Source organism: Schistocerca cancellata, chromosome 2, assembly GCF_023864275.1.
Source record: "Schistocerca cancellata isolate TAMUIC-IGC-003103 chromosome 2, iqSchCanc2.1, whole genome shotgun sequence".
In the NCBI taxonomy this organism is placed as follows: Eukaryota; Metazoa; Arthropoda; class Insecta; order Orthoptera; family Acrididae; genus Schistocerca; species Schistocerca cancellata.
Genome location: NC_064627.1, coordinates 194,907,936 through 194,933,769, shown reverse-complemented (window position 1 = coordinate 194,933,769; position 25,834 = coordinate 194,907,936). Strand labels below are relative to the sequence as shown.

Sequence of the window (25,834 nt, the reverse complement as noted above, 5' to 3'; positions counted from 1 at the left end):
CTCGATCCCTGAGTCAACAGATGGTGGCGTTTGCAAGACGACAACCATCTGCACGAACAGTTCGACGACGTTTGCAGCAGCATGGACTATCAGCTCGGAGACGATGGCAGCCGTTACCCTTGACGCTGCATCACAGACAGGAGCGCCTGCGATGGTGGACTCAACGACGATCCTGGGTGCACGAATGGCAAAACGTCATATTTTCGGATGAATCCAGGTTCTGTTTACAGCATCATGATGGTCACGTCCGTGTTTGGCGACATCGCGGTGAACGCACATTGCAAGCGTGTATTCGTCATCGCCATACTGGCGTATCACCCGGCGTGATGGTATGGGATGCTTGGTTACACGTCTCGGTCACCTCTTGCTCGCATTGACGGCACTTTGAACACTGGACGTTACATTTCAGATGTGTTACCACCGGTGGCTCTAGCCTTCATTCGATCCCTGCGAAACTCTACATTTCAGCAGGATAATGCACGACCGTATGTTGCAGGTTCCGTACGGGCCTTTCTGCATACAGAAAATGTTCGACTGCTGCCCTGGCCAGCACATTCTCACGAATTGAAAACGTCTGGTCAATGGTGGCCGAGCAACTGGCTCGTCACAATATGCCAGTCACCAGTCTTGATGAACTGTGGTATCGTGTTGAAGCTGCATCGGCAGCTGTACCTGTACACCCCATACAAGCTCTGTTTGACTCAATGCCCAGGCGTATCAAGGCCGTTATTACAGCCAGATGTGGTTGTTCTGGGTACTGATTTCTCAGGATCTATGCACCCAAATTGCGTGAAATTTAATCTCATGTCAGTTCAAGTGTAATATATTTGCCCAATGAATACCCGTTTATCATCTGCATTTCTTCTTGGTGTAGAACTTAATGGCCAGTAGTGTAATTACTTATTTGTGGTCACTTGCACCACGTAAGTCAGATAAAAGTTCCTATGGAATTCTACATTGGACATTAGTATAGACCACACAAGTAAAGGATATTTGCCTACTCCTGAATACTTTTCAATCGATAATATTAAATAAAGGAAATGGGGGAGGGGGGATACGTAAATAAACACGCCGGGAGAATCCGCCACTTCCGGTATTGATATACTGGCAGGTGATGCTACTAATGTTAAATGTCTTGTCCACATCGAGCTCCAGGCAGCTTAGGCTGGGACGTGACCTACGCACACGCCCTGGCCCGGCCGCCGCCACACCGGCCACTGCTGCGGCGGGCAGCGGGCAGTTGTTTTGGCCAGCTGCGGCGACCTTCTGCCGCAAGTGGGCAGCGCCGGCCGGCGGCCATTAGCGCTTCCTGTCTGGACCCACTCCAGCGCTCGCGCTCCCTTCCCCAGCCTCCTCCTCCACGCACGGCGTTTGCCCATTCTCGGCTCCCTACAATTGATTCCAGCATCGCACTGCGGCGACATCGTGACGCGAGAGTCTACCGTACAGCAGGCCACTCAGAAGAATGCCTATGACGCCAGGTATTGGGGAAACCGAACACAGCCGGCCGGGGTGGCCGAGCGGTTCTAGGCGCTACAGTCTGTAACCGCACGACCGCTACGGTCGCAGGTTCGAATCCTACCTCGGGCATGGATGTGTGTGATGTCCTAAGGTTAGTTAGGTTTAAGTAGTTCTAAGTTCTAGGTGACTGATGACCTCAGAAGTTCAGTCCCATAGTGCTCAGAGCCATTTGAACCAAACCAAACACAGAGATAATATAGGAAACAGCAGTGCCTAGCCACTGATATTTCGTATTTCTTCTCCAATATCAGGCCTTCGATTCTAAAAGGATATGTCCTTCCTGGACGGGAATATATGTACGCGTGCGGTTTGTGACACTTGGAGATGACATGTGGAAGTTTGGATATGGCCGTAATTCGTGGTGGGATGGCCGAAACGATTAAGGCGACCGTTCACGTAAACCCGGAAATCCGGTTCGAGTCCCAGTTCGGCACAAATTTTCGTTGTCATTCCAATACACAGCCGAAGATGTTTCATATCCACCACTGCGAATACATTTCCTGTATATAGAGGATAAGTACAGAGGCTGTTGCATGTTATTTAGCGACTTCCTGCAGTGCCACGCCGCACGGTTCAGTCATATTTTATGTGGTCATTCTGCAGTAGTTGTGACCTTTTTTCTTCTTCGTTATCTTTCTTGAGTCGTGCTCGTCATGTGCTCAGGTAATAGATGCAGTAACATATCTGGAAAAAAGGCTGAAGACTGATGTGTATACTTTTACGCATGTTCTGTAACGTGTTGTATTTTGTGTACATTTTCGCATTAGTTTACTTGTGGAGCAAAGCTAGTTTCCTCAATGTTCTCCTTGCCATATGATTTTCAAAGTATTTTTTGACGTCAAAGGCTAGCAGTATACATTGTATCATTTTTGGAACTTTGGGAACGTAAGTTGTTATTGAAAAATTTGTTCAAAAATGGTTCAAATGGCTCTGAGCACTATGGGACTTAACTTCTGAGGTCATCAGTTCCCTGGAACATAGAACTACTTAAACCTAACTAACCTAAGGACATCACATACATCCAGGCCCGAAGCAGGATTCGAACCTGCGACCGTAGCAGTCGCGCGTTTCCAGACTGTAGCGCCTAGAACCGTTCGGCTACTCCGGCCGGCCGAAGAATTTGCTGATGGATGGAAAGTGTGATGAATTAATTCATTTCCTGTGTGTGTTATGTAGTAATTATTTCAGTTTTTAACAGTCGCAATAGGCAGCTGTCGGATAATTGTTTTATTTCTGTTTTCTATTAAATTTTAAATGAAGTATAGTTTCACGTTAGAAAATACGGAGTACAGACAGAAAAGCCTGTAATTTCCTTTTCGCAGACAGCAAATTTAAATTATAACTTCAAATTATAATGGGAGCGCTTTGTAAGCAAAGTAAAAAGTGTAGAATGTAAATCATTGTATGAAACAATCTAGTTGCCCTTTTGAACATGGGCCGTCATTTTGCAAAATTTGGATCTGTGTAATGAGTATAGGATACTCGATTAAGGAGAAAGACAACTTGGCTAGATCGTGACTTCACTATCAATTTCACAAACTTACTATCAGCCAACAACTACGTTGCGTATTCGACAGGCTGGGTGGCTTAGGTCGTGTTGTACCTGATCCGTGACTCGGAATTTTCGTATTTGACCCATGTAAAAAATCCGTTTACTTAACTTATTTTAAATACAAACACAAATTTAACCACACGATACTTACAATTCATAGGAAAGCAAACATTTTCCTGTAATGTTTCTCCCTGAACTGTGTTCTCCAAAACAGTGGACTACACACACCTGTTGATTTTGCAATTTTTCTCCGTTGAATATATCGTATGTATAGTGAAGCGCCTATTAAACCACCACTACTATGGCCATAAACTAAGTTTCAGAGGCAGTGTTTTCTCGTTCTGAATGTGACGCAATGGATCGTTTGTGACAAAAGTAATTGCATGCATGTGTTACAGCCATTGCTGAAAGACAATATATATCAAGTCTTCGTCCGTTGTAATCAAGCACAATTTCCTTTCTCGTTGTAATTGCAGAATACTGATAGTTCGATGTTTTCCGTAGTTACTTCGCACATCTACCACTATGCTGCACCTTGTCCATTTGTTTTCGCAGCATACAAAATGGCAGGAGGCTGGAAAATTCGCTTCACTGTTGTCGCGCTGTTGCCTCTCTATGGTATTCTGTCTCTTTCAGGAAAATTATCCCTCCCCTCAGCTTTGCTCCAACGGTTAGCAACAGTGGCCGCCCGAAAAGTAGTTCCCTACAAGTACTGTTCGTCAGCCTTCCTCTGCCGGCCACTGTGGCCGAGTGATTCTAGGCGCTTCAGTCCGGAACCACGCTGCTGCTACGGTCGCAGGTTCGAATCCTGCCTCGGGCATGGATGTGTGTGTGATGTCCTTAGGTTGGTTAGGTTTTAAGTAGTTCTGAGTCTAGGGGACCGATGACCTCAGATGTTAAGTCCCATAGTGCTTAGAGCCATTCAGCCTTTCTGTGTCGTATTTAGTGAGGAGTAGTAGTAAATATTTTAGGAGCTGGTAGTACAGACTAATTTTTGTGATGAAAATAAGACTTTATCGTTTATTGGGCCAGAGCTGTAACTGGATTCAGTACCTTCTACTACACACAACTCAGTACGTTATTTTTAATTATATGAAATGGAGAGAAGTTGAGATAATTACTGAAGTACCCTAACGGACTGTTGTAGTGGCCTTACTGCTTACAATATACAGAGTGGTTATAATTAAACTTTTGCTACTTGAATCGGTGTAAACGGAAAATTATTTACCGTATGAGTACCTAGCTTTATTGCAGTGATGTTCAGATTATACGTCGCAGGATTTGTGTTCTTAGTAGTGTCAGTGTCATGACTTCCCTTAGGCGCCGATAATGGTATGGCGACGCAGGGATGAAACACAAGCATCATTGTCCAATACAGTTACAGTCAACATGGGTCTGGACGAGGTGAGCAGGGCTTTACTCGTAAAGCTGCTTTACCAAAACAACAGCAATAATGCTGCAGCTCCTCCCGAGTATCGGCGCATTAAAGGAATACGGAGAGGTATTCTTTCTGCACCTAGGTTGAAGAACATAATTCGAAATTAACTGGCGATTTGTGAACTGTTCCTGGCAGAGGCCGGCGGGCAATTGCGCCACGAATTTTTGAAATAATTGATGTTGCCGTGCCACTGCGCTAGAGGCAATGTGTGACCTTCAAGCAGTGGACACCTGAACGTTCCACGGTACACCGTTGTTCCGGCCATCATTAGAGAAATCTCTAGTGCAGTTCCAGTCTATCGTGGATGCAGACGGTCGTCACATTGAGGAGCATCTGTAACCTGAAATATAAAAATGGTATGCAGGTAACAGATGCTACAATCTCACGTGGAAATTAAAATGTAACTTTCAATTGTTTATTCGTTATTTCTCTTACTAATGATTCCACAAAGTTTTGTTACCCTGCGGCCACGAGACGTTTCGGTCGATGCTGTTGTCTGTGGGGAAATTGCAGCGCTGGAATACTAACGAAATGCAGGAATACCCGCAGAGGATCGATGATAAGCAGAGGAACTAGCACTTGGTCTCGAACGTAAATAAATGTAACACATTGTACATAAATAGGTGAAGTAGTCCATCACTGTTCGATTTACGCTATTGGTGAAAACTCAGTTGAACGGTAACAACTGTAAAATATCAAGGAGTAACAGTCCAAAGTGACTTAAAATGAATGGCCACATGAAAGAAATTGTAGGAAAAGCAGTATAGCGTTTGAGCTACACTACAAGGCTCTTATGATGGAATTAATCCACGGAAGGAGTGGCTTACAAAACACTCATTTGGTGGATTCATGAGTCTTCAGCAGCCTGAGATCCTTACCAAGAAGGATTAACAGAACAGAGAGGCAACGAAAGAGGACGAAGAGCGCCAAGTTTCGTCACTGGCTCGTTCGGTAAACGCGAGACAGTTACAGAGATGCTCAACTAACGCCAGTGGCAGGCACGTTGGGTGTGCAGGGTAAGGTTATTGTTGAAATATATCTGACTTGCTCCCACATATATCTCACGAAATGATACGACGAAACATCCGAGAAATTCGAGCTCATACGAAAGTTCATGACAATCTCTCCTTTAATAAATGGCAACCAGTGCTGTACAATTGCAGTAAAGTCATGAGATGTTCAGTTGACTTTTTTATTAGAACATGTTACGCGTTTCGGGATTACACCAATCTTCAGACAACACAAATTTCAACTCCTTCCTAACCAACCAGGCGTACAGCCATGACAACTCAAAGAAAGTACCAATAACGTATGACTGCTTGTGTCACAGTCAAATGTTATTCGTCACTTTCTTTGAGTTGTCAAGGCTGTACACTTGGCGGTCAGATATAAAGAAATATTCGTTAGGGGATGGAAGTTGATATGGAAATACCTCAAAAACAACGCAAAAGCCATGTTAACAAAAACTTTGGACTCCAGCTACCAGAATAGCTTCTTGGACAGAAGTACATTTGGAAAAGACTATGCTTATATGGCCTTAATTAGCGAGAAAAACTTAGGAGGTGTTGCAACTTGTGAATATAATAATTATATTAAATAAAAAAAACACTGCAGGTCATACAGTCTACGCAAGTGAAGCTGCGGGTGCTAAGCTAGCAGAACATATTCCGTCCATCAGTACAACATAATAGAAGTTGGAGGAAACAATGTGCATGCCGGCCGGAGTGGCCGAGCGGTTCTAGGCGCTACAGTCTGGAGCCGCGCGACAGCGACGGTCGCAGTTTCGAATCCTGCCTCGGGCATGGATGTGTGTGATGTCCTTAGGTTAGTTAGGTTTAAATAGTTCTAAGTTCTAGGGGACCGATAACCTCAGAAGTTAAGTCCCGTAGTGCTCAGAGCCATTTGAACCATACAATGTGCATTGATAAAGGGAATATGTACACTTCCATATTTACCTTAGTTATTCAAAAAGAAAAGCCATACTTCACTGAGAGGAGAAAACATTCACTGCACATTGCCTCTATTTTTAAAATTATCTCAGCAATAGTATACATAACACCGGTAGACGTATTTCATTGCTCTACCATCTTGTCTGGTACAGCCAATTACTAGCTGACGTCACGTCAGATGTAAACACGTGTCGGGCATCGTAACTCAAGTCTAGCTCATCTTTAGTTTGTCATACGTCAATGATGCAGACCCCTATGCTGTAATGTATAAAGCGAAACCTTTCATCAAGTAAGTGAAATGTAAAGAACTCGTATATAATGCATAACGGTTTGGAAACAAGAAAATCAAGAATATTCTGTCTTATTACAGGACAAATATGTGAAATTTGTGCGAGAAATTCGCTCTGTAGTCTGGTACTGAACCCAGGTCCGAAACTAGTTACGACGAAATAAATTATTCGTTAAAAAAGTGTACCTGATTGCAGGTGATATATACGAAAACCATCATGGATAAAATTACTTGGTTTTTTGCACTAGGAACTGTGAAACCAATCGACATGCTTCGCCATGTGTATGAGATTCACGGCCTCGATGCCATGAGTGACAGCGATGTGCGTAAGTGGGTCAGATTGTTGGAGGACGGCAGGACTAATGACCGTGATGAGTGCGCTCCAGAGGACCGTCTGTAGGCACCGGCGATTTGGTGAGCACGTGCAAAAAGTTCACTACTTCTGAACCTTCTTCCGTGACATTGGGAAAACCATAACTTTTCTTATATGTAAAATACATGAAATGTATTCGTGTTTGCGAATACGAACACCCATTAGCTGTATAAAGGTATGACGACAATGAAAATACGTTCCGGACCCGTACTCGAATCCGGATTTCCCGCTTTATGCGAGCGGTCGCCTTAACCGCTTTGGCTATCCGTATACCAGTCGCGACCAGACCAAAACTTCCATATGGGAAACTCATTTCCGAAAGGTACCACATCCGAAAAAATGAAAAATGGGATAACAGGTGGCAGCACTACTTGAACCATTACGGTATCTAAGTAATAATAACTGCTATGTATGCCAAAACGTACCGGATCCGGTATATATTTCACCGTAAGACTTGCTGTTCATGGCGAAGGGTACCAAATCCAGTCTTATTTCGTTTCCAAGAAATACGAGATCCCGACAGCCGATTGTTGCTCGTCTTGGTAATGATGTCAGAAACAAAATGGCCCGCATTTGTTTACATGACGCCGCACTTTATGAGAACGTGACTGGCGTTTTTTCGTGTTCAGTGTGAGTTTTAAATTACAGAGTCATATGTATCAGACGAATTCTGTAAATCACCAACAGAAACTCCAGAACAACAGTTACCGAACTGAACACAATTTCCTGGCAAAAAGTACCAAATCGATTTTTATTTATGCAGTAGTAATTAAACAAACATTTAACAGAAAAACTTCGCGTAATGTGTCTCATCATCTGCATGAATATAACAGCAAGGCTACAAAACATATTCTGATGCTGCTGTGGTTGTGAAACGTTTTTTGTCTACTGTTCTGTTTTATGAGTTTGGTACTTTTTGGAAATAGGCTTCTCATATGTCGTCGTCTCTGCGTCACAATCTGTACTCGTTCAAACATTAAGTAATTCCCGTACAGGGAACGACATTTAAATTGAAAGTCGCTGCCTGGTATCGGCGGATAAATACGATACTGCAGTGCAGGAGGCTGCAATATTCCTTCAAACGCCGGCCGCGGTGCTCTAGCGGTTCTGGCGCTGCAGTCCGGAACCGTGGGACTGCTACGGTCGCAGGTTCGAATCCTGCCTCGGGCATGGCTGTGTGTGATGTCCTTAGGTTAGTTAGGTTTAAGTAGTTCTAAGTTCTAGGGGACTTATGACCTAAGATGTTGAGTCCCATAGTGCTCAGAGCCATTTGAACCTTCAAACATGCATGCATGGGTGAGCCCACGCGCGCGCGCGCACATACACACACACACACACACACACACACACACACACACACACACACACACACTATTTCTTCAAAGTTTGGAGTTAGTGTTTAGTAGTTAGTTCTGTTCATGCATGACGATGGATAAAATCTGATGGTGGCTTTGTAAACCGAAAACTAACGAAATAAATTACCACTTTAGAACGTCCACAATACTGTGCTTTGCAGTCACAAATTTCGCTATCGGCGTTGCCGCACTGGTAACACCGATTTCCGTTAGATCACCGAAGTTGGGCAGAGCTAGCGCTTGGATGGGTGACCATTCGGTCTGCCGAGCACTGTTGGCAAGCGGGGTGCACTCAGCCCTTTTGAGCAAACTCTCGATTGACAAGTAGCGGCTCTGGTCACGTAAACTGGCATACGGCCGGGAGAGCGGAGTGCTGACCACACGCCCCTCCATATCCGCATCTAGTGACACGGCGGTCGGTCGGTGCTGTTGGGCCTTAATTGCCTGTTCGGGCAAATTTGTAAGTTTCAAAATTTCTTACAACGACATATTTACTGGGCACTAGGCCTGGCAGCCCACAAACATTTCTTGAATAACAATTTTACAGGCGCAATACACCTCTACCAGTATTTTACTTATTGGCACCTGGACATATTTCAGGATAAACCATCAGCAGTAAGATAAAAATATGCTGGTGTAAGTCGTTGCGTATAGACGTTCTGGTGCAAGTATTCTTAACTGTCGTTCATTGAGAAACGAGACAATTTGTCAAGTATTTTGTGTGGAGCTATTCAGTAGTTCGTACTATGGTAAAAGAAAATTAAAATCAAATGACATTGCGAGTTACTGAACGGGCGTAGGCTGTTAGACACGAGGGAAATTGGTTTGTCTGTATACGACAGTTAAGTACTAGTTGTATGAGGGCGTCTGTATGTAAGCGCCGTTAATCCTGCGCATTTTTACCTCTGGCTGCTGATAATGGGTTATCCCGCAACATGTCCATGTGGTATTAGACAAAATATTGCAGTTATATGATGTCTTTGAAGATGTCATGATGCATCAGTTTTTCCCCCTTTTCGTCCAGAATCAGCCACGTGTGAGAAATACAGTATTGCTTTTAAGAATAACGTTGCAATGTTCCTTCTGAGAAATACATGAAATGTGAACAGTCGAGTTTTTGTTTAGTAAGCCGGTGTTGACAGATGTGAAAATTACCGAACTATCAGTTTAATAAGCCACAGTTGCAAAATACTAACACGAATTCTTTACAGACGAATGGAAAAACTGGTAGAAGCTGACCTCGGGGAAGATCAGTTTGGATTCCGTAGAAATGTTGGAACACGTGAGGCAATACTAACCTTAGGCCTGATCTTAGAAGAAAGATCAAGGAAAGCCAAACCTACGTTTCTAGCATTTGTAGACTTAGAGAAAGCTTTTGACAATGTTGACTGGAATACTCTCTTTCAAATTCTAAAGGTGGCAGGGGTAAAATACAGGGAGCGAAAGGCTATTTACAATTTGTACAGAAACCAGATTGCAGTTATAAGAGTCGAGGGGCACGAAAGGGAAGCAGTGGCTGGGAAGGGAGTGAGACAGGGTGCGATCATGTTTAGCCAAATTTTTCAACACTATTGCAGATTATTATCCGAAATTGAAGGAGAATATTACAAGACAGAACATCTTAAATCTACACATTTTTATTGCCAATTGGACTAAATAACGGGTTGCAAAGGTTCATAAGATGCTTTTCCTTACATTTAATTTTTTCCCGAGAACTCACTTAGCAACTTTAATGTCGAGTTTTATAGGCTTTGTTTTCATATTGATATTTCGTTCCTGCGTTCTGTTTACATCACAGAGTGATTAGTGTAACTATTCGTTCCACATCCATTTTCTAACTACTTTCGAAACGCTTTTCCTTTATTTTTCTATTTGTTTGGGAAACAGGTCAATCTAGCCGCCCACACGATTTAGAATTGTTAATACGTTTAAAACCTCGCAACAACACACACTCTTGCTGATACTGTATATTGCATCTCATCGCACAGTTTGCTGTAGATTTATTCACGTTACGTGGTTTCAACACTTCGTAATGCATATGACACAGAATAGCCTCCATTGTTTCGTAATTCCAATGGTACTAAAATGATCACATATTGTTATACAATTTTTAAGTCTCTGAAAACGGGGTTACACATAGGTCTCCTTCCTTCACAAATTATAACATTACACGAACATAATATTACAAAATAACTCCAAAAGGTAATAGTATATCTTTTATTCATAGAAGTGGCAGAACCACTATTAAACCAGAACACAGTAATTCGAAGTTAGTTTACAACGGAAGGAGCTTTGTTGCGTTCCCTCTTGGAGCCCGGATGGTAGGCGCTAAATTATCGTGATGGGCCATAAAAGCTGCAGTATTCCAACGCTCAGTAAAGCTTGGCTGCCAAAAATACCACCATTGTACTGTGCGATTCGTGCAACGTTAAACAGCGAATGCGTTTGAGAAGTTGTCAGAAAACTGCTGACGTTCTTGAGATCATCCAATCGTTTATTTACAAAACACTGCATCTAAGAAGAAAAGTTATTACAACAGAAGTAATTTAAAACCTCGTAGAACACGGTGAAAATATTGCATACACTAAGGAATAGATAATGAAAGATTCTGATTGTTATTTTATGAATGCTGGATCTTGTTGAACTCGGTGGCCGTTATTCACATAAGGACTGTTGATGGAAAAAGCAACCAGCCGCAAACACTTCTTAAAAAGCTTTTATTGCCATTGCCGATTTTTAGCTATGACCCCTATCTTCAGATGGCTACACTTGTATGTTCGCAAGCAGCAAGTCGTCCGCATAGACTGCACTGCATCTGCACTGCATTAGCTGATTAGCGTAGTATGCCGTGTGGATGGTTTTAATAATGCAGAAAAATATGCTACGCACTTACGTATACTTATATGCAGTTGAGCACAGATTTCCGTCGTGAAGTATCACGTGGGGTACCCGCGAGCTCCACCCTGTGTTGTTCCCTGGAGTAAAGAATATACCAAACTTTTCGTGAGCTCTTTGCTGGCAGAGAAATGTGGTTAACCTACTTGAGACAGAGGTATGACCTATTTATGCGAGCAGCTAGACTTAGCTGGGGTCAGGCTATAGCCGAACATGTCCGGCATTCTATAGTCGTGTCTGGTCAAATATATAGAAGTCCGGCTTTTGCTAGGCTTTACGGCGGTGAAGTAAAGAACACACAACTAAAGGCCGTTGCAAGCCAGTGATGTAAGTATAAGGAAGGAGAAGTAAGGAGATATACCGAAGTCGAAACAGGGTCCAAGGAGTAGACCCCCTCGCCTGTATGTGGACTAAGTGTCCGCGGGCTGGTCCGTAAAATGTGGCCTATATCCGCGAATCAACATATGCTAGCCTACATGTAATGTGCATAAGACGCGTTACCATTCCAACAAAAAGGCATTTCGCATGGATACAAGGTGAATCAGAATTCCACCGACAAATTTTCGGAAGTTGACTAAGGATATTTTTCGAGTATTTTGGAACAAGGGTGCCTGGACACACTGGAATTTTTTCTGTGGAGTTCTAACTGATCTTGCATTATAAGTGATAGGTATTGTACGTATCTTTCTCTCCCACTCCTAGCGTTTCGTGTGCCCGTCCTCTATATGTGGCATAAAGCATGAAAACAGTGTTCTTTATAACAATAATTCTACATCAGCATCTGTACTGTGCACCCCACTGTGACGTACATGGCAGGGGTACTTTCCATTACTAAGGTTTCTTATCGTTCCGTTCACATATGGAGTGCAGAAAGAGAGACTACTTAAACGTCTCAGTGGGTGCCGTAATTAGTCTAAACGGGTCTCAATGTCTCTATGGGATCGATGCGTAGGTGGTTGTCCTACATTCCTAGATTCATATTTTAATGCTGGTACTTGAAACTGAGTAGGCATTCGCGGGATGGTTACCCTCCATAATCATGCGTCTGCCAGTTCAGTTTCATTAGCATCTCCGTGACACTTTCCCACTGGTCAAACAAACCTCTGACCGTTCCTGCTGCCTTTCTCTTGCCCGTTGAATATCCCATGCTAGTCCTATTTGGTACTGGTCCCACACACTTGAGCAATATTCTAGGATTGGTCGCGCGAATGTATTGTATGCAGTCTCCTCTGCTTACTGACTGCCTTTCCCTGACACCCTACCAATGAACTGATGTCTGCCCCCTGCTTTACCAGCTACTGAGCCTATGTGATCCTTCCATTTGATACCTCTAAAATCTGTTGCGTCAGGCATTCGTATGAGTTGACCGATTTCAACTGTTAACTCGTTGATATAGTAGTCATAGGATACCACGTTGTTATCGTTTTGTGAAGGGCATAATTTTGCATTTCTGAACATTTAAAACAAGTTATCAAGCTTTTCACCACTTAGAAATCTTATGGAAGATCTAACTGCATATTTGTGTAGTTTTCTTTCAGACAATATGTCTTTATAGATAATATCAACTGTGGAAAGTCTGACGTTGCTAAAATATTGTCCGCAGGGTTATTACTGTACAACATCAACAACAAGGGGTCCCATCACAATTCTCTGGAGGAGGGGGGGGGCAAACTCGGAGTTATTCTTACATCTGTCGAAGCTGTTGAAGACTCTCCACCCAAGATCATTTCCTGGGTCCTCCCTAACAAAAAATCCAGTCACAAATTTCGCTTGGTACCCCGTACGATAGTACTTTTGATAGTAAGCGGAGATGTTGTACGGAGTCAAATACTTTTCGGAAATGGAGAAATACTGCATGCACCTGACTGTTAGATATTTCAGGATATCGTGTGAAAAAACTGCGCGTTGGGTTTCATATTGTCGATGTTTACGTTTGAGCTCAAAATATGTTCCACAATTCAACAACAAATGGATCTCAGTGATACTAGACGTTAGTTCCGTGGTTCACTTCGTGTATGCTTTTTGTGTATGGGTGTGGCCAGTGCATTCTTCGAATCGCTGGGCACCGTTTTATGTTCGAGGGATCTATGGTTAAGTTATGGTTAAAAGGGGTAACTCAGAGGGTACTCCGGTTTAGAATCTGATGGGGATTCCTTTGGGTTCTGCAGCTTTGTTAAATTTTAGCGGTTTCAGCTGTTTCTCAACACCACTAACATTAATACCTACATCATTTCTCTTTCAAATCGTGCGAGGAGTGACATTCCTGGATAATTCTGCATATCATTGTCGTTATTAGTTAGTTGAAGATGCATAGACATTACGAGGGGCGTTTGAAAAGTCCGTGCAAAAATAAAAATGACTTACGTGCTTGGGGTAAACCTTTTTTATTTTTTCGACTTATAGACTTACACACTTCGTCCAACGCTGTTCTAATTTGTTGAAGAAGTCCAAGTCTGCAAAATAGCTATTAGTTGCTGCAATCACCTCCTCGTTTGAATAAAATCTTTGTCCCGCCAGCTACTTCCTCAAATTGGGGAACAAATAGTAGTCCAAGGGAGCCAAGTCTGGAGAATAGGGGGGATGTGAAACGAGTTGGAATCCTATTTCCATTAATTTTGCGACCACAACTGCTGAGGTGTGTGCTGGTGCATTGTCGTGATGGAAAAGGACTTTTTTGCGGTCCAATCGCCGGCGTTTTTCTTGCAGCTCGGTTTTCAAACGGTCCAATAACGATGAATAATATTCACCTGTAATCGTTTTACCCTTTCCCCAGATAGTCGATGAAGATTATCCCTTGCGAATCCCAAAAGACAGTCGCCATAACCTTTCCGGGCGAAGGAATGGTTTTCGCCTTTTTTGATGCAGATTCTCCCTTGGTAACCCATTGTTTAGATTGTTGTTTGGTCTCAAGAGTATAGTAATGTGTCCATGTTTCATCCACAGAGACGAAACAACGCTTAAAGTCCCGCGGATTCTTGCTGACAGCAGCAAACCATCCTTGCAAACTTCGCACGATTCTGTTTTTGGTCAAGCGTGAGCAATCGCGGAACCCATCTCGCGGATAGCTTTCTCATGTCCAAATGTTTATGCAAAATGTTAGGTACCCGTTCATTCGAGATGCCCACAGCACTCGCAATCTCACGCACCTTAACTCTTCTGTCATCCATCACCACATCATGGATTTTATCAATGATTTCTGAAGTCGTAACCTTCTCAGGGCGTCCAGAACGTTCAGCATCACTTGTGCCCATATGACCACTCCGAAAATTTTGAAACCACTTATAAACTGTTCTAATCTAAGGTTGAGAGTCACCATAACGCTTGTCAAGCTTCTCTTTAGTCTCCTGAGGCGTTTTGCCTTTCATAAAGTGATGTATAATCACCACACAAAATTCTTTTTTGTCCATTTTTTTACAATCACTCGACTTCCTCGATCCACACGAGTGCCAAACACAAAGAAATAGACCAATATGGCTGAAACTTGGTGTGTGTTCTTTCCAAAGATGCTACTAACTAAACATGACCTCGATACGCGCCGGTGCTGCCATTCTCGGACTTTGCACGGACTTTTCAAACACCCATCCCTCCCTCCCCCCCCCCCCCCCCCCCCGGTACATCAAAACTTAAGTAACAAAACAACAAATTTTTAAGGTGACAACGCATAACGATTTTTCATAATAGGACAGAGTATCTATGCACGGTAATGTTATCGACACTACCCTAAAACGGAGCTACTAAATTCGGTTTTTCGAAATTCCTTCACCAAAGAAGTCGAAGTAAAAATTCCAGATTTCAAATCAAGAACTGCTGTCAATATGAGTAACTTAGTAGGTATGTTTAATGCAGCGAAACAAATCAATTAATAAAAGTATGTCTTCTGGTCCAGACTGTATGCTAAGTAGGTTCCTTTCAAAGTATACTGATGTAATACCTCCATATTTAGCGATTATATACAGCCGCTCACTCGACGAAAGATTCATATTAAAGAAAAAAAAACGGAAAGCTGCTCGGGTCACACCAACACTGAAGAAAGGAAATAGGAGTAATCCGCTGCCTTACAGACCCATGTCACGGACGTAGAGTTCCAGTAGGATTTTGGATGAATCACCTCCAAGAAAAGTATCTGTTGACACTCAGCACGGATTCAGCCTAATCGGTCTTGTAAAATACAACTAGTTCCGTACTCACGCTAAGTAATGAGTGCTATCGACAGGGGATCTCAAATAGATTCCATATTTCTATATTTCAAGTAGGCTTTTGCCACCGTTCGTCACAAGCGACTTCTAATGAAATTGCGGGCTTATTGAGTATCGTCTCAATTGTGCGACTGGACTAATGATTTCCTGTCAGAAAGGTCCCAGTTCGTAGTAACTGACGGGGAATCATTGAGTAAAACAAAAGTTCTGGTAGGTTCTGATTTAGGAGACAATCTCAGCAGCTCTCTTACATTGTTTGCAGGGTAGTTATGTAGATGTAGATATAAATGCAGATATAAAAGAAGGAAAAGTAGGATACAAACGTTAAAACAAGTAGAACCAGTGTCCTATGCCCATATAGTCGTAGAGCGTTACGTAGACAATTGGTGGCGCTCTTGCTCTTCTTCCGGCAGGAGGATATATTATTCACGTCGGTCATTTGCATAGAGGCGTCGACGCGGCTCGGATAGGGCCGCGCATCTCCCCACTGTGGCCGGAGGGAGCGGGCGAGCAAGGACCCAGGGTGCGGGTAGGCTGCGACATAGTGAGCCGGTAGTTTCCAGGTAAACAGGATGCAGATGTCGCAGATTCGCGGCTGGGTGCAAATTTCACTGGATGCAGTTTTCATGTATCCGACTTTTATCACCTCAGTGTATATTCCTCATGTCCCACAGATGTTCTGTGGCACTCATGTCGGGCGATCTGGATGGCCAAACCATTCGCTCTAATTGTCCAGAATGTTATTCAAAACCAGTCACGAACGATTGCGGCCCGATAACATGACGCATTGTCACCCACAAAAATTCCATCGTTGTATGGGAACATAAAGTGCATGACTGGCTGCAACTGGTCACCAAGTAGCCGAACGTCACCGTCAATGATCGGTTCAGTTGGACCGGAGGGTCCAGTCTACTCCATGTAAACACAGCCCACACCATTATGGAGCCACCATAAGCTCGCACAGTGCTTTGTTGACAACCTGGGTCAATGGCTTCGTGGAGTCTATACCACTTTCGAACCCTACCATCAGCTCTTACCTACAGAAATCGGGACTTACCTGACCAGGACACGGTTTTCCGGTCGTTTAAGGTCCGATCTATATGGTCACGAGAGGCGATGTCTTACTGTTAGTAAAGGCACTCGCCTCGGTCGTCTACTGCCATAGCACATTAAAGCCAAATTTCGCCACACTGTCGTAATGGAAACGTCCGTCATACGTTCCACATTGATTTCAGCGCTTATTTCACACAGTATTGCTTGTCTGTTAGCACTGACAACTCCTAGCAAACGCCGCTGCTCTGGGTCGTTGAGACCATCGGCCACTGCGTGGTTCATGGTGAGAGGTAATGCCGGAGATTTGGTGTTCTCACAATCTCTTCGACATTGTGGTTCTCGCAATGCTGAATTCCCTAACGATTTCCGAAATGGAATGTCCCATACTTCTAGCTCCAAGTATCATTCCGCGTTCAAAGTTTAATTCCCGTCATGCCACCATAACCAGGTTGCAAAACTTATCACATGAGTCACTTGAGTACGAATGACAGCTCCGCCGATGAACTGCCTTTTTGTATCTTGGATGCGCAGTACTATCGCCATCTGTGTATGAGCATATCGCTATCTGATGACTTCTGTCACCTCAGTGTAACCTCCTTGATAGAAGAGATTATAACAGTAACGAAAACTAACTTCACCACTTTGATCTGCCAAGTCCGCCGCTCGTGGTCTCGCGGTAGCGTTCTCGCTTCCCGAGCACGGGGTCCCGGGTTCGATTCCCGGCGGGGTCAGGGATTTTCACCTGCCTCGAGATGACTGGGTGTTTGTGTTGTCCTCATCATTTCATCATCATCCAGGAAAGTGGCGAAATTGGACTGAGCAAAGATTGGATAATTGTACGGGCGCTGATAACCACGCAGTTGAGCGCCCCACAAACCAAACATCATCACCACCACTTTGATCTGCCAGAGGAGATAGGACGCTCTGCATGAGCGTACCCAGCGAGTGGCAGGGGGGGGGGGGGGGGTGGCAGCTCCCCCCCCCCCCCCCTAGAAGATATGTCCTGAGACTGGGTTGATGCAGCTCGCCATGCTACTCTATCCTGTGCAAGCTTCTTCATTTCCCAGTACCTACTGCAGCCTACATCCTTCTGAATCTGCTTAGTGTATTAATCTCTTGGTCTCCCTCTACGATTTTTACCCTCCGCGCTGCCCTCCAATACTAAATCGGTGATCCCTCGATGTCTCAGAACATGTCCTACCAACCGATACCTTCTTCTAGTCAAATTGTGCCACAAGCTCCTCTTCTCCCCAATTCTATTCAATACCTCCTCATTAGTTATGTGATCTACCCATCTAATCTTCAGCATTCTTCTGTAGCATCACATTTCGAAAGCTTCTATTCTCTTCTTGTCTAAACTATTTATTGTCCACGTTTCACTTCCATACATAGCTACACTACATACAAATACTTTCAGAAACGACATATACTCGATGTTAACAAATTTTTCTTCTTCAGAAACTCTTTCCTTGCCATTGCCAGTCTACATTTGATATCATCTCTACTTCGACCATCATCAGTTATTTTTCACTAGTTTTATCTAATAAGAGATGCTGCATGTTTTCTCGGATTGTACAAGTGCATTCTTGTATTTAAAATGTTTATTAAAAGCAGTTTTTCACTGGTTTACTGTTTTATTTAATAAGAAGTGCAGTATGTTGTCTCGAGTCATTGTTTCCTGAGACTAGTATGACCTTCCTCCCCCCCCCCCCCACCCACCCACCTTGTTCAGATCCTGGGTACGCCCTTGACGCTCTGTGATCAAGCTGTCGCGCAACATCTGGCGAAGTTGTCTGGCAGTCATTGTCAGTACTACTGTGAACGCAGCCCGACGTTCCCCAACCCAAGCTTTTGCTCCGTTGCTAATGATCTCATGGTCGACAGGACGTTAAATACGAGTCGTCTACTCCTCATTCATCCCCCCCCCCCCAATCTCTCTCTCTCTCTCTCTCTCTCTCTCTCTCTCTCTCTCGCCCTCCCTTCAGCTCACACACACACACACACACACACACACACACACACACACACACATAGTGTGAGAGAGAGAGAACGAACAAACGATAAATACTGGCCGGGTGTTGTCACAATGGCTGCGCTTTCGGGGACTGATGACCATAGATGTTAAGTCCCATAGTGCTCAGAGCCAAGCTGCGCTTTCGCTGTTAGTAGCTTGGGTGCAGCAGTGTGGCAGACAGGCCAACCGCAACAGGCGGTGCTGTGCTGGCACAAGCCGGCAGCGCGGCGGCTGAATGGGCTGTCTGATTGCGAGGCAGTAGGGCACAATGGCCTCGCCTGCCTGCCTGCCACGCAAAATGCCGCCGCCAGAAGAGGAGGCTGCTGACCACCGCGGGCGGATTCGAACCCGCGATACTCCACTTCTAAACTGCTCGCTTCGCGCTATTGGCAGCTCCCCGCTATTGTCTCAGCCGACAACCATCCGTATCCCTATAGTTGGCTGCACGACAACGCGCCGCGCAAGTCATCTGCGACTCAGCGAGGCGCGCGCATGCTCGTTTGTGTTTGTGTGTGTGTGTGTGTGTGTGTGTGTGTGTGTGTGTGTGTGTGTGTGTGCGTGTGTGCGTGCGTGCGTGCGTGTTGTGCGTGCGTGCGAGGGAGGGGGGGGGGTGGCGAGGGGGGGGGGGGGGGGGGTAAGCGATTGCAAGTGTATGTGCGGGCAAGGGCGCGCGCGCACGAAAGTTGCAAATATAAGGAAACAAGTAACTCACGTACGGTTTTTCTATTTACCTGTGCGCCTCAGTCGGTTCTGCTGCCTGCTCCATGTAAATCTTCCTACACTTTCACAATGTATAAGGCTGTCGAAAAAATGAATAAGATTTTCATCTATGGTAAATTTCTCCAAATTGTTAAAGCAGTGTGAACGGTAAAATGCGCCAATAAAAAGAACAGAAAGTGATGAAAGAAGTGGGAGTAAGTTTTAGCAGTAGTAATTCCCATATCACGAGGCATCTTGATGTACGACTGGAATCAACCAAAGCAGTGTCCTGCGTATACAACATTCCATCGCCGTTTCATAAACAAATTTTCCAATGACTTAAAATCGGCTCCGGTTCTTCGAATGCAAAGGGATGCGGCGTTTCTATGCAAGATATTGTTTACAGATGACGCATCGTTTACTATACATGGTGTTAGGGGTATAGTTACCGATTTTGTGATAGGATGTGCCCACTTCAGTGTGTTAGTTCCTTTTTCTCTGCGTCTAAGAGTCTTCCCGCAAACACAGCACATAATTTAGTACCTAACATTTTCTGCGTGGTCGTAACTGCACAACAATGTCGACTATGCATGTGAGGTGCAAACAATCCGTTTCGCGTCGACACTACATGACCTGATGCCCAGGGTAAAATAAATGTTAACGGCTTGCTTGTACCACGCATAGTTGGAGGTATTAACCAACATAAAAACATGCTACACAAAACAGCTACAATTATTTGTCTGCATATGAAGTAAATACCGATTTAATGTTGTTCAGTGTCCGCAGATCGTGGTCTTCCGTTAGCGTTTTCGCTTGCAGCGCACGGGGTCTCGGGTTCGATTCCTGGCGGGGTCAGGGATTTTCTCTGCCTCGAGATGACTGGGTGTTGTGTGTCCTTCATTATCATATCACCATCATTGACTCGCAAGTCGCCGAAGTGGCGTCAACTAAAAAGGACTTGCAATACGGCGGCCGAACTCCCCCCGCATGGGGCCTCCCGACCAACAATGCCATACTATCATTTCATTTCAATGTTGTTCAGTACACTGTCCTCAGTCGTCAGCCGAAATGTCTGCTCTTATACCTCAAGACCCCGTACAATCATGGGAAAATCAGTCCACGCAATTAGCACTATTGAACCTTCAGATAAACAACTATGTTGGTATGTTAACTGTGGTGCACGCTTTTCGAGAACAGCATTACCGGTACTGTTTTGTTGGTGGAACACTAAATAACCATAAGCAGGCCTATCTACAGTTCTTGGCAGATGCGCTGCCGCAGTTATTGGAAGACATCCTACTGGATTCAAAGTAGTTTAAGTGTGGCGCCAACACGACGGCTGACTCCCCATCAAGCATAGGTAAGGATGTTCTCTTTCTTAGATCGGTCGTTCGGGAAACGCACAATGGCATACACACTTCCCTATGGACTTACATTTGTGCGGAAAACTGAAACAGGACTACTACAAGGAAATGTCTTATATGACTGTCCGATGCAGTCGTTAAGTCCAGACAATACCAAACATAAATAATAGATACGCAAATGTAACACCACACTGTAATAAAGACTGTTTGACAAGGGAATGTAATTACAACTGAATTTTCTTAATCCTGATCATAATTTTGAAGTGCAATGCTACTCCATGAATGATCTTACCATGTTCCGACTGTCATGTAAACCTGTCCCTAACAAATTTTCTTGCCTTGTCTGTGGCAACGGAAGTTTGGTACAGCTCGAAGTGGCGAACATAAAAATACTGCGCAGCAGCTAAGAGGGTAAATAAAAGAAAACTTTTCGGAGTGCAGTGCAAGAACGTACAACTATTCTAAGCAGATTAATCTTTGACTTCAGCCACTACGTTCCGCAGAGTGCAGTGCAGCGACGCACAACAGAAAATCCAATATTTTTGTGAGGAGACGGTGGAGGATATATACAGACTTGCTAAATGACTGAAAGAAGACGAAGTTTTAAAATACTGTATTGTGAATACTGAAAATAGTTCAACAGTTACAAACATCTTCACAAGAAGTATTTTTTATTAAAAGTGACTGTCACGTATTTAATTAATAGACTGGTAAAGGAGCAGTAAAACTTATAGCTTCTCAGTGAAGTAACGTTCACGAATTACGTCTGAACAATGAACTAACTAGTCTGAACTAATACAGAAAAAATACTTTCCATTTTCCAAATACATCATTAGTTACCAGCAGGCAAACAATCCAACAATCTTACATGAGAATCTTCACTTCTCAAGTTGATCTCTACCAAATCATATTTGCAAACTTCAACACCCTCTGTATCTCTCAGTGCTCTGCGAGCTACACTGCAGTGCCAAAGAAACTGGTATAGGCATGCGTATTCAAATACAGAGACATGTAAAAAGGCAAAATGTGACGCTGCGGTCGGCAACGTCTATATAAGACAAGTGTCTGGCGCAGTCGTTAGATCCCTTACTGCTGCTACAATGGCAGGTTATCAAGGATTAAATAAGTTTGAACGTGATGTTGTAGACAGCGAACGATCGATGGGACACAGCATCTCCGAGGTAGCAATGAAATGGAGATGATTTTCCCGTACGGCCATTTCACGAGTGTACCGTGAATATCAGGCATCTGGTAAAACATCAAATCTCCGACACGCTGCGGCCGCAAAAAGATCCTGCAAGAACGGGACCAACGACGACTGAAGAGAATCGTTCAACGCGATGGAAGTGCAGTCCTTCCGCAAACTGTTGCAGATTTCAGTGCTGGGCCATCAATAAGTGTCAGCGTGCGAACTATTCAACGAAACATCATCAGTATTGGCTTTCGGAGCCGAAGGCCCACTAGTGCATCCTTGATGACTGCACGACACAAAACTTTACGCCTTGCCTGGGCCCGCCAACACCGACAATGGGCTGCGGACGACTGGAAACATGTTGCCTGGTCGGACGAGTCTCGTCTCAAATTGTATCGAGCGGATGGACGTGAACTGGTATGGAGACAACCTGATGAATCCATGGACCCTGCTTGTCAGGGGACTGTTCAAGCTGGCGGAGGCTCTGTAATGGTGTGGGGCGTGTGCAATTGGAGTGATATGGGACCTCTTATACATCTAGATACAACTGTCAGGTGTCACATACGTAAGCATCCTGTCTGATCACCTGGATCCATTCATGTACATTGTGCATTCTGTCGGACTCGGGTAATTCCAGCAGGACAATGCGACACCCCACACGTCCAGAATTGCTACAGAGTGGCTCAAGGAATACTCTTCTGAGTTATCCTGGGATGCCTTGCAACGCGCTGTTCAGGAAAGATCTCCATCGCCTCGTAATCTTACGGATTTATGAACAACCTTGCAGGATTCATGGTGTCGGTTTCCTCCATCACTACTTCAGACATTAGTCGAGTCCATGTCACGTCGTGTTGCTGCACTTCTGAGTGCTAGCGGGGGGCCCACACGATATGAGGCAGGTGTACCAGTTTGTTTGGCTCTTCAGTATATTTTCAGACAGCTCAGCAGTGTTACCAACACTCGACTAACTAGCTTCTCACGGAATGCTATTAGCAACCAAAGATCACATTGGTTAGAACCCCTGTGAAGCAAGAAATCAACTGCTGTAAACTTCAGTTTGAAAAATACCCAGTATACAGTTATGAAGTGATACATAGCATAAAATAGAGCTTACATAAATTTTCTTGAATGCAAAAAATAAGCTATAAAGCTTATAATACGTGTTTCAGATTGTAACTCAGCTAATCACAGCAAGCACAGCACCTTTCGTTATGGCGTCCGTGTACGGACTGTCAGGAGTGCTCTGCCTGCTCACAGTAGACATTTGTGCACATGCTCGCACATGCGGTGTACGACTCAGCGCTGTTCATGAAATGGTGAGGATCACATCTTAGTGTCTTTGTCGATTGCGTATTCATCCAACAACATAAAATGTCGAGTTCTTACGTTATCACCATATGTTTGTGTGCACCTCTAGGCCGGACACCCTGCGTTACTGTCAATGTGATCCACTATGTAAAAGTCCAGTTTGTTGGAAGATTATAATGATGAGATGGCTGTTTCCAGCTGTATGAGTATGGTGACGCTCTAAGCAGCGAGACTGACGCGAAGGTTGTAACATAATCTTCGAAAAATTATGAATGACTATGCTATTAAACCTCTTACGTTATTAGATTTTCAAACAGCTGAGCAAAACCGAATGTACTCAGACATTTCTCTCTTTACTTATTCTGATCAACACTAAACTGACACACAATATTTTTAGCGCAACGCAATCTGACTTTCAGTAATCTCTACAAAAGAACGGTCATGACTAAGAATAACCTATACCTTTCATTTCACTTACCTCACAAAAATCTTCGTTGCTGGAACTACTACAATATAGCGAGCGCCAATACTGCCAGCTAAATAAAAGATTCTAACTACTGAAGGCACTAACTACTGATAGGAATAGCTGGCAAGTGAAAGATTTTGGTAGAGAACAAACAATGTACACTCCTGGAAATTGAAATAAGAACACCGTGAATTCATTGTCCCAGGAAGGGGAAACTTTATTGACACATTCCTGGGGTCAGATACATCACATGATCACACTGACAGAACCACAGGCACATAGACACAGGCAACAGAGCATGCACAATGTCGGCACTAGTACAGTGTATATCCACCTTTCGCAGCAATGCAGGCTGCTATTCTCCCATGGAGACGATCGTAGAGATGCTGGATGTAGTCCTGTGGAACGGCTTGCCATGCCATTTCCACCTGGCGCTTCAGTTGGACCAGCGTTCATGCTGGACGTGCAGACCGTGTGAGACGACGCTTCATCCAGTCCCAAACATGCTCAATGGGGGACAGATCCGGAGATCTTGCTGGCCAGGATAGTTGACTTACACCTTCTAGAGCACGTTGGGTGGCACGGGATACATGCGGACGTGCATTGTCCTGTTGGAACAGCAAGTTCCCTTGCCGGTCCAGGAATGGTAGAACGATGGGTTCGATGACGGTTTGGATGTACCGTGCACTATTCAGTGTCCCCTCGACGATCACCAGTGGTGTACGGCCAGTGTAGGAGATCGCTCCCCACACCATGATGCCGGGTGTTGGCCCAATGTGCCTCAGTCGTATGCAGTCCTGATTGTGGCGCTCACCTGCACGGCGCCAATCACGCATACGACCATCATTGGCACCAAGGCAGAAGCGACTCTCATCGCTGAAGACGACACGTCTCCATTCGTCCCTCCATTCACGCCTGTCGCGACACCACTGGAGGCGGGCTGCACGATGTTGGGGCGTGAGCGGAAGACGGCCTAACGGTGTGCGGGACCGTAGCCCAGCTTCATGGAGACGGTTGCGAATGGTCCTCGCCGATACCCCAGGAGCAACAGTGTCCCTAATTTGCTGGGAAGTGGCGGTGCGGTCCCCTACGGCACTGCGTAGGATCCTACGGTCTTGGCGTGCATCCGTGCGTCGCTGCAGTCCGGTCCCAGGTCGACGGGCACGTGCACCTTCCGCCGACCACTGGCGACAACATCGATGTACTGTGGAGACCTCACGCCCCACGTGTTGAGCAATTCGGCGGTACGTCCACCCGGCCTCCCGCATGCCCACTATACGCCCTCGCTCAAAGTCCGTCAACTGCACATACGGTTCACGTCCACGCTGTCGCGGCATGCTACCAGTGTTAAAGACTGCGATGGAGCTCCGTATGCCACGGCAAACTGGCTGACACTGACGGCGGCGGTGCACAAATACTGCGCAGCTAGCGCCATTCGACGGCCAACACCGCGGTTTCTGGTGTGTCCGCTGTGCCGTGCGTGTGATCATTGCTTGTACAGCCCTCTCGCAGTGTCCGGAGCAAGTATGGTGGGTCTGACACACCGGTGTCAATGTGTTCTTTTTTCCATTTCCAGGAGTGTATTTACCTTAATAGTGTTCAAAAGTTTATATATATAATCAGTTATTCAATCTGTATATTGAGCAAGCAGTAAAGAAAACAAAAGAAAAATTCGGAGTAGGTATTAAAATCCATGGAGAAGAAATAAAAACTTTGAGGTTCGCCGATGACATTGTAATTCTGTCAGAGACAGCAAAGAACTTGGAAGAGCAGTTGTACGGAATGGACAGTGTCTTGAAAGGAGGATATAAGATGAACATCAACAAAAGTAAAACGAGGATAATGGAATGTAGTCGAATTAAGTCGGGTGATGCTGAGGGAATTAGATTAGGATATGAGGCACTTAAAATAGTAAAGGAGTTTTGCTATTTGGGGAGCAAAATAACTGATGATGGTCGAAGTAGAGAGGATATCAAATCTAGACTGGCAATGGCAAGGAAAGCGTTTCTGAAGAAGAGACATTTGTTAACATCGAGTATAGATTTAAGTGTCAGGAAGTCGTTTCTGAAAGTATTTGTATGGAGTGTAGCCATGTATGGAAGGGAAACATGGACGATAAATAGTTTGGACAAGAAGAGAATAGAAGCTTTCGAAATGTGGTGCTATAGAA

At 44.5% G+C, this 25,834-nt stretch overlaps 1 protein-coding gene across 1 annotated transcript in view; it reads left to right on the top strand.

Annotated features, from left to right (window-relative positions):
• Positions 1-25,834, top strand: part of LOC126161515 (globin-1) — a 316,997-nt gene that overhangs the window by 209,270 nt on the left and 81,893 nt on the right. The gene's annotated exons all lie outside the window — the stretch shown is intronic.